Genomic DNA, 14908 nt, shown 5'->3' on the forward strand with positions numbered 1-14908 from the left:
GTTGGAAAGAACTCAAATAAAAGGAGGCCAAAGAGCATTGTACTAAAGAATGAATGGGTCAACCAGGAAATTAAAGAAGAGTAAAAGAAGATTATGGAAACAAATGAAAATGAAAACACAACTGTTCAAAATCTTTGGGATGAAGCAAGGGCAGTCCTAAGAGGAAAGTATATGGCAATAGAAGACTTTCTCAAGAAACAAGAAAGTATATGGCAATAAAAGACTTTCTCAAGAAAGGTCTCAAATATAAAGCCTAACCTTACATCTAAAGGAGCTAGATAAAGAACAGCAAATAAACCCTAAACCCAGCAGGAGAAGAGAAATAACAAAGATCAGAGCAAAAATCAATGAAATACAAACCAAAGAACAGTAGAACAGATCAACAAAACTAGAGGCTGGTGTTTGAAAGAATTAATAAGAGTGATAAATCCCTGGCCAGACTTATCAAACAGAAAAGAGAAAGAACCCAAATCAATAAAATCATGAATGAAAGAGGAGAGATCACAACCAACACCAAACAAATACAAACAATTATAAGAACATATGAACAATAATACGTCAGCAAATTAGACAATCTGGAAGAAACTGATGTATTCCTAGTAATGTATAAACTACCAAAACTGAACCAGGAAGAAAGAGAAAACCTGAACAGACCCATAACCAGTAAGGAGATTGAAGCAATCATCAAAACTCTCCAAAGAAAAAGAGCCCAGGGCCAGACCACTTCCCAGGGGAATTCCACCAAACATTTAAAGAAGAATTAATGCCTACTCTCCTGAAACTGTTCTTAAAAAAAAAAAAAAGAAAGAAAGAAAGAAAGAAAGAAAGAAAAGAAATGAAAGGAAAACTTCCAAAGTTATGAGGCCAGAATTATCTTGATCCAAAAACCAGACAAAGACCCCATCAAAAATGAGAATTACAGACCAATATCTCTGATGACCATGGATACAAATATTCTCACCAAAATATTGGCCAATAGTATCCAACAGTATTCACCACAACCAAGTTGGATTTATTCCTGTGCTGCAAGATTGGTTCAACATCTGTAAATCAATCAATGTGATACAATACATTAATAAAGGAAAGAACAAAAACCATATGATGCTTTCAATAGATGCTGAAAAAGCATTTGACAAATAACATCTTTTCTTGATTGAAACTCTTCACAGTGTAGGGATAGACAGTATATGCCTCAATATCATAAAAGCCATCCATGAAAACCCACAGGGAATATCATTCACAATGGGGAAAAACTGAGAGCTTTTCCCCTAAGGTCAGTAACATGGCAGGAATGTCCACTATCACCAGTATTATTCAACACAGTACACAGTACTCAGCAATCAGACAACAAAAATAAATAAAAGGTATCCAAATTAGAAAAGAAGTCAAACTCTCAGTCTTTGCAGATGATATGATAGTTTATGTAGCATACCCAAAAGACCCCACCCCAAAACTGCTAGAACTCATACAGGAATACAGTAAAGTGTCAAGATATAAAATTAATGTATAGAAATCAGTTGCATTTCTATACACCAACAAGATAGGAGAAAGAGAATTTAAGGAGTTGATCCCAATTACAATTGTACCCAAAACCATAAGATACCCAGGAATAAACCTAACCAAAGAGGTAAAGAATGTATACTCAGAAAACTGCAGAATACTCATGAAAGTTATTGTGAAAGACACAAAGAAATGGATAAATGTTCTATGATGGATTGGAAGAACAAATATTGTGAAAATCTATGCTACCTAAAGCAACCTACACATTTAATGCAATCCCTATAAAAACACCATCAACTTTTTTTTTCCAAAGAAATGGAACAAATAATCCTAAAATTTGTATGGAACCAGAAAAGACCCTGAATATCCAGAGGAATGTTGAAAAAGAAAAGAAAAAAAAAAGCTGCCAGCATCACAATTCCAGACTTCAAGCTCTATTGCAAAACTTTAATCATCAGGACAGTATGGTACCAGCAGAAAAACAGACACATAGATCACTGGAATAGAATAGAGAACCCAGAAATGGACCCTCAACTCTTTGGTCAACTAATCTTCAACAAAGTAGGAAAAAAATCTCCAATGAGAAATGACAGCCTCTTCAACAAATGATGTTGGAAAAATTGGACAGCTGCATGCAGAAGAATTAGACTGGATCATTTCCTTATGCCATGCACAAGAATAGACTTAAAATGGATGAAAGACCTAAATGTGAGAGAGGAATCCACCAAAATCCTTGAGATCACAGGTGGCAACCTCTTTGACCTTAGCCACAGCAAGTTCTTCTAGACATATTGCCAAAGGCAAGGGAAGCAAGGGCAAAAATGAACTCTCAGGACTTCATCAAGATCAAAACTTCTGCACAGCAAGGGAAATGGTCAAGAAAAAAAGATGCAACCAACAGAATGGGGGAAAATACTTTCAAATGGCATATCAGATAAAGGGCTAGCATCCAAAATCTATAAAGAACTTATCAAGCTCAATACCCAAAGAACAAATAATCTAATCAAGAAATAGGCAGAATACATGAACATACATTTCTCCAAAGAAGACATCCAAATGGCCAACAGATACATGTAAAAGTGCTTAACATCACTTGGCATCAGGGAAATAAAAATCAAAACCACAGTGAGATACCATTCCCACTAGTGAGAATGGTTAAAATTAACAAGTCCTACTGCTGGTGGGAATTCAGTCTGGTACAGCCACTCTGGAAAACAGTAAAGAGGTTCCTCAAAAACTTGAAATAGAGCTACCCTATGATTCAGCAGTTGCACTACTGGGTATTTACCACAAAGATACAACTATAGTGATCTGAAGGGACACATGCAATGCTGGGTCAAAACTCCAATATTTAAAACAGCAAAGTCCACTATAGTCAAACTAGGGAAAGAGCCTAGATGTCCACAAACAGACGAAGCAATAAAGATGTGATTATGTGTGTATGTGTGTGTGTGTGTAATTACACACATATGTGTAATTACACATATGTGTGTGTATCTTCTGTGTATTTATATAGAATATAGAATGTGTGTGTGTATATATATATTCTGTGTATATATATATTTTTTTTTCTGTAAACACACACACACACACACACACACACACACACCATGGAATATTATGCAGCCATCAAAAATGAAATCTTGCCATTTACAGTAACGTGGATGGAATTAGAGGGTATTATGCTAAGTGAAATAAGTCAATCAGAGAGGAACAACTATCATATGATCTCACTGATTTGAGAAATATGAGAAAGAAGACAGAGGATCATAAGGGAAGGGAGAAGAAAATGAAACAAGATGTAACCAGAGAGGGAGACAAACCATAAAAGACTTTGGTTTCAGGAAACAAACTAAGGGTTGCTGGAGTGGAAGGGGGTGAGAGTGATGAGGTGTTTAGGAGATATACATTGGGAGGGTATATGCTATGCTGTCAGACTGATGAATCATAGACCTGTACCCCTGAAAGAAACAAATCATTATATATTAATTTTAAAAAGAATTAAAATGTAGAGTAGTTAAACTAAATTTTCAAGCAAGAACAAAGAGAATAGACGTATCCCCCAGAATTGAAGTATATTATAAAGCTATGGTAATTAAAAAGCTGTAGGTAGAGTTACCTGGTTAGCTCAGTAGGTTAAGCATCCCAGTCTTGATTTTGGCTCTCATGTCATGATCTCAGGGTTGTGAGGTTGAGCCCAGTGTTGGGCTTCATACTCAGTGCAGATGCAGCTTGAGTTTCTTTCTCCTTCTTCCTCAGCCCCTCTTGCTCTTGCTCTCTCTCTCTTTCTCTCAAAAGTAAATCTTTTAAAACAAAGTTGTAGGTAAAGATAGATTGTTGGATTTGAAGACTATATATATATAGTATAGATATACTATATATATATATATTCCAGGGAATTCAAATTGATGTGAACTTTAGTAACTGATGTTGGGACCTTGAATCACTTGCTGAAAACAATATACCTTACAAGGCACAAAAATTATAATACAGTTTGGAGAAGGATACAAATGTATCGAACAAAAATAAAAAATTTGAGATATAATTAGAATGGGTTTCTATCTTATCTAGGAACATTATTTTAAGCAAAGCATAAAAAGGAAATTCAAAAAAATTTTAAAAATCTATTTTAAAACATTTTACATGACAAAATTTCACATAAACCAAACATTTTTAAAAGTGACAAATGGGAGTAAGTATTTATAAACCCTGTGAATCAATCACATAAAGAAAAATCGTCCAATTTTCTACAAAGCAAAATATTTGACAAGGCAATACACAGAAAGGGAGTCATAGCTGCTTAAAGTGCATATCAAAATATTCAACCTCATTAGAATCAGGGAAATGCAGATTCAACAACAATGAGATACTATACTCCCACTCATCAACTTCATAAAAATAAAATTTAAAATGCTTTCATTTAAAATTTTGATTAGTGACAGAGCAAAACTACCCCAGAAAGCATAAAAAAAGGATATTCCTCACAGACTCAATCAAATTTGGAAAATAGAAGTGATCTAAAACCTGACAATGGAATGGAAATAAAGGGTGGTATGTTCTCATTATGGAAAACTAAACAAATTTAAATGTTTAATCCCTAGGAGACATCTACCACGATACAAATCACTGAGACATAATATGTTTTATTGTGGAAAACATAATAAAGTGTACAAAAATAATCACAGTTTAATTAATAAAATGCATGTTAAATAAAAAGATCACAGCTCCAGAATACCATGTAGTTTCTATGAGAAGCTAATAAATTAATAGAAAAAAGTACAAAAGGAAAGATTACTTCTCAGAAATAAAGGAGGTGATGACCAAAGGGATTTTAGCATTATTCAATATTTTAATTTCTTTATTAAATATATTATATTTCACTATTACTTCTGTAATTAAAGTTAATTTTAAAACTCATTATTTTATTAAATGGCTTAAGGAGAGCATAAAATATAAGAAATGAAATGAAGTAGAATAAAAAGTTAACCTTTACTGGAATTAAGTAAACTTAGCACATCTAGTCATACTTTTATAATCCTGATAGGATTTAAAGAAATTTCAAGGTGATTGATTAAATCTCTAGCTGTTATTACTGAGGACTCAAGTTCATAATTTGCTCTTTTTCATGGTTCCTTGGTTTGCTGAACCAACTCTAGCTCTTATTTTTATTTTAGGAAACAACAAATTTGCAACAGATTGCTGAATACTAGGATATACTACACAAAAGGTTAATCACCTCCAATATACATGGACTCCGTAGAAACGCCATCATTTTAAACTTCTGATTACCTGCACTCTTCATCTTTGCTGCAACAAGTTCATTAAGAAAATCTACACCAGAAAGGGAGCTCCTCTGAGCTTTGTTTTTTTCATCTGCAGAATAGTGGTTAATAGTACTTATCACATAGGATTCTGGTGGGAATTGAATTAAAATTTTCATATAAAACATTTAGCTATAGATACATGCATATAATACATCATAGAATTAACTATGAACTCTTATAAATTTAAAATGTTTAAAATTCTATAAATGCTTAATAGTTCATAGGACAAAGGGAGCTTTTAGAATAAATTTTCTTCAATGAGTTTGACATGCCACTGAATATAGATTTCTACAGAAGTTATAATATTATTTTGACAACTAACCACTATTGAAAATCCCAAACTAATGACTAAGACTTGCAATAGGACCTGGGATTTCCCATTTCACAGATGGAAGAACTGAAATCAAAGGAAAAAAATATTCATAAAGACCTTCAATACCTTACAAAAAATGATCTTTCACTTATTACTTAGATTAAGTGAATGAAACACTTCAACAAAATAATTATTTTATCCCGTTTTTTACTTAGGTCATTTTCTGCAGTTTTTTAACATTTTAATATATATCAGATCTATCTTTGTTAAAAAAATAGTAATCGGTTATATAATTTGAACTCTCTACCTGTGGTCACTGAAATTTTCCTCCATATAGTCCACGTTCATTTCAAATATCAGGTATTATTGCTCAGTATTACAGACCTGTGGCACTGTGAGGCAAGAAATGGAGGTTCTTGTACTGGTCTGCCACTTCCTGATTAAGGGATTTAGGAAAAAGCTCCTCAAATCCATTGGTATGCATTTCCTCTTAAGAAAAATAAGGAATTGCAGATTTCATGGATCATTCCACTTAAAAAGAACTTTTTTTTAAATCAAGTGATTTAGTAACTCATTTACAAGTTTATCAAAATTATCAATTAATTTCCTATCATTCTCTTATTATCTTTATTCTCTTTATAACCTATTGCTTATTTTATTCAACTATCTGATTTTTTCCCAAACTTTTATTGTTTTTTTATCTTTCCTTTACTTCCAAAGTAGAGTACACAACATTCCACAATATCTCTGAACCTCAACCTGACAGCTAGAGAGTCCCATACTTGAGACCAGGAATTCAAAGTAGCATTCCCATTTTTTCATTTTTTATTACAACAGACCTTTTAAAGATGTTTTGCAAACTATTAAAATGTAAAATTGTTACATGACTTAGAAGCTCAAAAGTCATAAAAGAAATTGTTACCAAGGAAATATATTTCGTGTTATATTTATGCAAAAAATTACTTTATTAACCAAATGAATAAAGATGGATGATTGTATAGCTGCTCAAAGAGATCACATAGGCTCAAGCATGTAAAAATAGAAAAGGTAAGAATATAGAAAAGGAAAAACAAATACATAAAAACTCACATTTTTAGTACCGGCCAAATCCAATTAATATTGAAAGGGATATCCTTTTCTTCTTGAACTCATGACAACAAATTAAAAAAAAAAAATCTTCAAAGTGAAAAGATAAATATATATCTTAGGACAAAAAAAGTAATGGAAAAATTCCCATACCTTTGTTTGAAATTTCCCATGCCTTTGTAGGCAGTTTTCAAATTTTATTTAAAATGTAATGAATCACTGAATTCTACTCCTGAAACTAATATTACACTATATGTGGACTAACTGAAACATAAATAAAAACTTGAAATTACAAAAAAAATAAAAATAATAATAATAAAAGAAAATAAATATGTCTTAAAAACTAACAGTACTCAGAACAAGAATGAGAAGTATATCATAAAACTGGAAGGAAAATCTCAACTGCATCCCATCCTTTATATCTTTCCTTTTTTTCTCCTTTGGTGCAATAACGAGCTTCAAGATCTACTTCCCTAAATGTGCAGCCTTGGGGTCTCCTGGGGAGAGGAATAGTCAGGAAGAATATATAAAGGCACTGGTTGCAGGTGAGAACTGGACCTGCCAATGGCAATCCCTATGGGAATTCTTGGACAAGGCTAGTAAAAATAAACTCTGGTGATTTTAATTTGCTTTTGCTTTGGTTTTTCAAATGTGCTTTTGAAAATAGTTTATTTTCTATTGTTTCAGATATAAAATATATGATAAGTATCAAATACAATTTCCATGGTCAGTAATACAATTTTTAAAGTGGATTTATTCTTCTCTACACAAGGAATAAGCCCTAATACACCCATTATATTTATTATAGGTCTTCTACTGCTTCCATTATCAAAGCTAATTAATTATTAATATTGAAGTTATTTGGCTTTTTTATAATAATTAAGGTCAAAATTTAATGTCCCCATTCTCACAAAGCTTATCCTTTTTATATAGGTTTTATATAGGTTTTATCCTTTTTTTATAGGTTTTTTTCATTTTGGTTTGGGGTTTTTGTGTGTCTTTTTAAATATTGGTATTCTTCTGGGCACCTGGGTGGCTCAGTGGGTTAAAGCCTCTGCCTTTGGCTCAGGTCATGATCCCAGGGTCATTGGATCAAGGCCGGCATCAGGCTCTCTGCTCAGCAGGGAGCCTGCTTTCTTCTCTCTCTCTGCCTGCCTCTCTGCCTACTTGTGATCTCTGTCTGTCAAATAAATAAATAAAAATCTTTAAAAAAATAAAAAAATAAATGAATAAATAAATAAATATTGGTGTTCTTCTCTTATTTTCTCAATAGACTATTAACTCAATGAAAATAGGATCTATTGTTCTTCAGACTGTATTTAATAATTTAAATTTTGATTATGGCAAGTGTAACAACAGTAAGTGAAAAATCATTACCATGTGCTAGTAATTATGCTAAGGACTTTAAAGGAATTTTAAAAGTTAATGCACATAATGACCCCATGAGATGATATTAATATTTCCCCAGAGGCACAAAGAAATAATTGACAAGATTCGACAGCTAGTAACTAGTATAGTAGAATTCAACCTTGCTAAGATGCTTTACTGACCCTACAATGATTGTGACTAGTATTTCCACACTTTACACAAAGTAAGACCTTAATAAGTATGTCTGAATTTTTATTGAAATAATAAAATAATGTGCTGCATATTTCAAATTGCATATAAATTTTGAATTGTAGTACTTAGGATACATACTTTTATTTTCCAACTTATATAGTCCGCTCATAGTAAAACTTCAATTGCACCAACAAAATAAATTACTAAGGTAATTTTTATAGTTTTGATTATTTGATGATGGCAAAGTAACATAAAATTTAAAAGATTTATTTTTTCATGCTTTATTATAATACAGTTATAATTCTGTTTCATTGCCTAAATAATTTAATTTCTGTGCTTTTGATGTCAGAAATACTGCAAGGATGACTGTGTATATATGAATGGAAGATGGTTGAACAACGCATCACAGCAACAGTGTCAAAATCTAATTAGATATGCAGCTTAAGCATTTAGTAGAAGAGGCAATTTTATGTGAGATGCATTTGCCAGATGTCCAGGATGATTCATGTTACTACCTCAAAAACTGAAGCCAGAGAGTCTGACTTTAAATACCAGGTGTACCTTTCATGGGCAATGTGACTTTGGGTAAGATACTTATCTCACTGGAATTTAGATTCTTTCCCTATAACTATAATTATTTTATCATACATCAGTAATATGTAATCAATATTATTAGTAGTAATAGTAGTATTGCTATTATTCACTATTATTATTAGAAACTTTATGGCACAATTTACAAAGAAAACTTGGAAATATCTCCAGGACAAAGCATTTCAATCACAACCTTCAGACTGAAGTCATTGATACTCAAGGACAAAATAAGACAACAGCTCACTGCACAAAACTCTGTGACACTGAAATATAAGTTTTACACTCCAGGCCCTCATCTATGACATTGATGTGTTCATGAATGTAGACAGTTTGTTATAGCTGAACTCATTGTGTAAGCAACTTGATGAAGATCATACATTTAGTTGGATTCAAGGATTAAGTTAATATAAAATGTTACTTATATTTCCTCTAAGACTTGATTCTACACATAAGGGATTGTCCTATTTTCCACATGGATAACATTTCAAAGAGGATGCAAAAGTGGCATATTTAATAAGGATAGAACTACCCTCATTTTATACATATTGAGATATGCATTCTCTGGTTCTTGGGTTAAAGTTAGATTTTTTCAAAATTCTTTTTACACTGTGGTAGACATGATTCCAAAATGTCCCTCAGGATTTCCTGCCCTAGTCCTGGGAACTGGAAATATGAAAATATAGCACATGTTAAATGTAGAATTACATGTCTAAAGGGATTTCAACAATGTAATTAGGGTTATTGGTATGTTAACTTTGAGTTATGTGTTTGATCGTATCTAATCCCACAAGCTCTCTAGAAGAAAATAATTTTTCCTGACTGGTAACATAAGAGTAAGTAAGAGAGATTCAAAGTACAATTAGACTAAAATGCACCATCCCTGACTTTGAAGACAGACAGTCCACATGCAAAGCCCTCTGGGAACTAAGAGCTTACCCTCCCCACCCCTTCCTCTTTCCAGCTAGGAAATTTCTGGAGACAAGAGACTCCATCTTGATATTCCATTCTCCTTTCTAAGGAATAAACTCTTGAACTGGGCCAGAACACTAATTGTTTTTTACAAGCAATTACTCAGAAAATCCAACAGAACAACTTTCATTTAGACCATAAAACTATTAACAAGAACTTCTTGAGAACAGAAACATTAACTACTGCATACCAGGAATAGTTTTGTTTGACAGCATCAGTAGAATAATCATTAGAAATGAAAAGTGGGGTGCCTGGGTGGCTCAGTGGGTTAGGTGTCAGGCTCTTGATTTCAGCTTAGGTTATTATTTCAGTGTTGTGAGATCCAGCTTTGTGTTGAGTGTAGAGCCTGCTTGGGAATCTCTCCCTCCTTTCTCTGATATGCCCCATCTCCCTGCCCCCTCTCTCTCAGAAAGAAAGAAAGAAAGAAAGAAGAAAAAAGAGAGAAGGAAAAGGTAATCAAAAAGAAGTTGCATCTGTGAGTACCAAATGAAGGTTTTCTCTCTCTCTCTTCTTTATCTAAATCATGTGATTTCTCCTTTCTTATTTCTCTTAAAACAAACAAACAAACAACAACAACAAAAACCTTGCTTTCCCTGTGTTATGCCCCAATAATGGGTCCATGATTAAAGGAGCAAGACTGATATAAAGCGAAGGTCAAGCAAAGCTTTATTTCATGCCAAGCATCAAGAATCTAACGGAATGTTTGGGGACACACCTCTTACAAGAGAGGGTGACCCTTCTCTGTTTCACAGACTAGCTTTTAAGGGCAAAGGTCACGTGGCCAGGCCTGGCCACGCACAGGTGACCAATGAGTTTGTAACACACAGAGGAATCTCCACAGTGATGCTACGTGACCAATTGAGTTACAATTTACCCTAGTAGACATTTGACCCTGCCTATTACACCTTGATTAGGATTGGCGCCCAAAAGGCTCCCAAAGGTGGTGGGGGGCAGGGGGCAGGGAGACAGTATGCAACCCCCCACTGATTGATGTCTCCACCTAGCCTGACCCACCCTTGTATCTGGGCTTTGTTACCTGGAGCTGGTTTCCAGGACTTGTTTTTAAGTGAATCCCCTGGGGGAAGGGGAGCAGGGACAGTTTAAGGGTTAAACAACTAATTGTTTTTTTTTTTAAACTCAATGAAAGCCTCTTGCTAAAATATAAAAATATAAAATAGGTCCTTACACCCCGTATGAGCAGGACACTTTTCCTGGTTACACCAAAATCCATGCTCCCCAAATTGCAGTTCTGAGAACCTCCAATAGAGGCCTGTGTTCTTTTTCAGTTTCCCCTCCTTTTCCCAGTTGAATGAATGGACTTTGGAAAAAAAAAAAAAAAAAGATTTATTACTCACAAGTCACAGAGTGTACATCACATGCCTGGGGCCACACATTTTGATCACAGGCACAGAGAGACAGAAAGAGCTCACCAATCTGAGGTTCTGCCTTTATTAGGTTCAAGAGTGGGGTACCCAGGATTTATCCTAGTAGACATTTGACCCAGCCTATTACACCTTGATTAGGAGTTCACTACTGGTGAATTTAAAACATAAAGTACAGGAAGAAAAACACAAAGTCACACAAAGGTCAAAAGTCATTTAGAAGTCCCCCAGGGCTTTCCAAATGGGGGACTTCATTGGTAGGGCAGCCTGACCCCTCACCTAGTTGTGTAGCTGGCACTGTGTTCATTGCAGCTGAGATGTCTTTGAAATGGATGATCCAGCCATCAAAGGTTAATGTTAGTACTTTACATTATAATAAAAAAAGCCAGGAATCCTGGGGTTCAGTCAATTAAGTATCTGCCTTTGGTTTCTGTGATGCTAGAATCCTGGAATCCAGTCCCCCAATGGGCTCCCTGCTCAGAGGGAAGTGTGCTTCTACCTCACAGGGTAGAAGTGGCCCTATTTGTGAGCTCTCTCTCTCATAAATAAGTAAAATCTTAAAAAAAAAAAAAAAGAAGAAGAAGCAGAAGCCAATTGTCAGGCACTTACATTATACCTAAATAGGATCAAATTTTGAGGTGCTGGGGATTAGGGCTCCAAAATATTATTTTCTTGAAGGACACAAATTAACTTTTAACATAAAATTTCAAGTCTAGGTAAGTGTTTTATGTCAAAAGATTCTATGTTCAGATATATGATTTTTTAACTGTAAAGGTTTTTTTTTTTTAATTATTACATGCAACAGTAGGCAAAATTATTTAAAGTACGTTTTCACTAAAAGAAATTCTACGTTATTGTTTTTCACTACTCACAGATGTTGTCTTAGTTCCTCCAAAGTTTGAATCAAAATTTATCTTCAGGATAGCTCTTTTAAAAAGAACATCTTTTTCCTTTAATTAATATATTATGTGTAAATTTATGATATATAACATGTTGATTTGATATATTAATATATTGTAGTATGATTGTGATTAAAAAAAATAAGAACTTGCAAGATGCATTGAGAACAATGTAGTATCAGTAATGGAAGTTATAACATTCTGCAATGCATATGAAGTGTTTAACACTAGTATTAAAGATGTTTCTAAGGGGCGCCTGGGTGGCTCAGTGGGTTAAAGCCTCTGCCTTCGGCCCAGGTCATGATCCCAGAGTCCTGGGATCGAGCCCCACATCGGGCTCTCTGCTCGGCAGAGAGCCTACTTCCTCCTCTCTCTCTGCCTGCCTCTCTGCCTACTTGTGATCTCTGTCTGTCAAATAAATAAATAAACAAAATCTTAAAAAAAAAAGATGTTTCTAAGAATGATAAGAAGCATAAAAATAAAAAAATAATACATATATATATTTATATATATATATGTATCTCAATCCTCATGTCATGTTGTCATGTCATGTTTTGATTCTTTCGTTTGAGCTTATTTTCTCTGAACGTTTTATGTGAAAATGGACATATTGATGACTTTCTGATGGGATACTTTACTACCTAGAAACTTTGGAATTTAATTATTTCAAGCAATTTACTTTAGAGCTCTCTGAATATGAACTGACTTTAAATCACATTCACTCCTAAACTAGCAAACACAAGAATAATACAGACTATGAGATTATGACAATACCTAAGATTTAAAAAAAAAAATGGACTAGCAATTGTTTCATACTTTTGGCAGCTCTCTCTTATACTACTTTTCTACAGATCTAACAAATAGTTCTGTGACTAAAGCAAACAGCATAGTTATTCAATGAGGCATCTGCAGAAAAATGTGGGTCTGCAGAAAAAGTTGATCAAGGTAGACCTCAGCTCTAAACTTTTGTGTATCACACTGAAAACACCCCTACCATTAAGGACTCCCACAGGTCAAACTTGCACGTTGTGGCCAACTGTAATCCTATAGTTCTTTCATGTATGACATGTTCTCCTAGAGCAAGGCTGTACTTTCCTGCTTGGCCTTCCTTGTGACTTGCACCTGGTTAGATATTTGGAAGCAGTGAAGGGTGTGGGAGGAATCTCAGGAAGAGACCAAATATCATTGTCTGACAACTTACTCAAATGAGATAATCACAAGGTATCTAGGCAAGGGAAGACTGTTGTTACCCTCTTTCAAGAGAGAGGGACTTACTTATGACAACCACAAGGTTGCAAGTTCATCTGCGAGTTGTTCTCTCTCTTACCCACACAAATATGTCTACTTTCCCTATCTGAAATTAGATCAATCTCTATTGGCAACAGACATGGTTACAGCAACCACATGAATTCCACTTCAGAAGCATACCCAGGAGACATTTTGAATATAGTGTCTCTGGGGAGGTACCTAAATGAGATCCAACATACTCCCCTTTTCATACATGCCTTGTCTTGAAGTAGAAGAGGATTTCAACTAAAACTCTGCCAACTAAGTTCTACTGAAGTGTGACCCTTGCAAGATGAAAATCAGCAACTATGATCAATGATAAACTGCTTGAGATGGATAAATTCTGAATCCAAAAAAAAAGTGATGTGTATATGTCCCTAGTGTTTATTGTGGAATCATGGCATTCCATTCCCACACAGAGAAATAGATGATTTTTTCTTTCCAAGCTACCAAGCTAAGTTCTTTTTTCTTTATTCTGTTTTTTTTTTTTTAATTTTTATTTTAAGTAGCTTCCACACACAACATGAGTCTCAAACTCATGACACTGAGATCAAGAGTCACATGCTTTACTAACTGAGCTAGCCAGGTGCACCTCAAGCTAAGATGTTCTAATGTTCCCAGTACAATAAAGTTAATACAAACTTAGCAATTTTGATATAATTTAGTAATTTATAAATAAAAAATATGTTCAAGAAAACAAAAATATTCATGTTAAATATTCTATATGGATAAAAATACAAATTAGAAAATAGGATAAAACTGAAAGATTCTTAGTAATCATGTAACTCAATACTGCAATGTTGATGGATGGTGACAAAAGGTGATATCCCTATCCACTGCCAAAATGGAGACTTTATACAAATATCTCAGTCTCTATCAAGTTACCCTCTTTTCTAGATTCTATTAAAACTCACTAAGATAATTCATGCATGTGATGTAACTATTTCTCTTTCAAGGCCAAAAAAAAAGACTCTTTTGAGTTTTAACATTCTTTATCAGTTATTAAATTCAAATTTCCTATTTCAACCATTGGTTGCTTCTATGTCTCACTTATAGCACATATGAATATATCTACTTAATTTGGGACATATATGCTATAGTCATAATAACCTAAAAGTGCAAATAAATTATTATAATTTGTATGACCCAAGAAAAACTTAATGTTTTCCCCAAATTAGAAGTGCTCATTGTAGAACAAAAAGTTTTTACAAAAAGAATACAAAGAGTACCACTCCAACTATCCAAGGTAAAAATATTCCTTCAGAAAGGTAAATATTTACACTATTTTCTGCTACTGTTCTAGAAGAATCTAAATAAATATGAGAAGAATTTGAAGTATGACCCCAAGAAATAAAAGGGAATTACCTAGCTAATAGACTGTCCCTTAAAACATAAGGATTTTATAATCATTTGAAACTGGTGCTTTCTGCTCAGTCAACCAAGAACAACCAAGTTGAAGATCCATAATCAGACATGATGTGACTGAAGTGTGTAATA

Source organism: Mustela nigripes, chromosome 1, assembly GCF_022355385.1.
Source record: "Mustela nigripes isolate SB6536 chromosome 1, MUSNIG.SB6536, whole genome shotgun sequence".
In the NCBI taxonomy this organism is placed as follows: Eukaryota; Metazoa; Chordata; class Mammalia; order Carnivora; family Mustelidae; genus Mustela; species Mustela nigripes.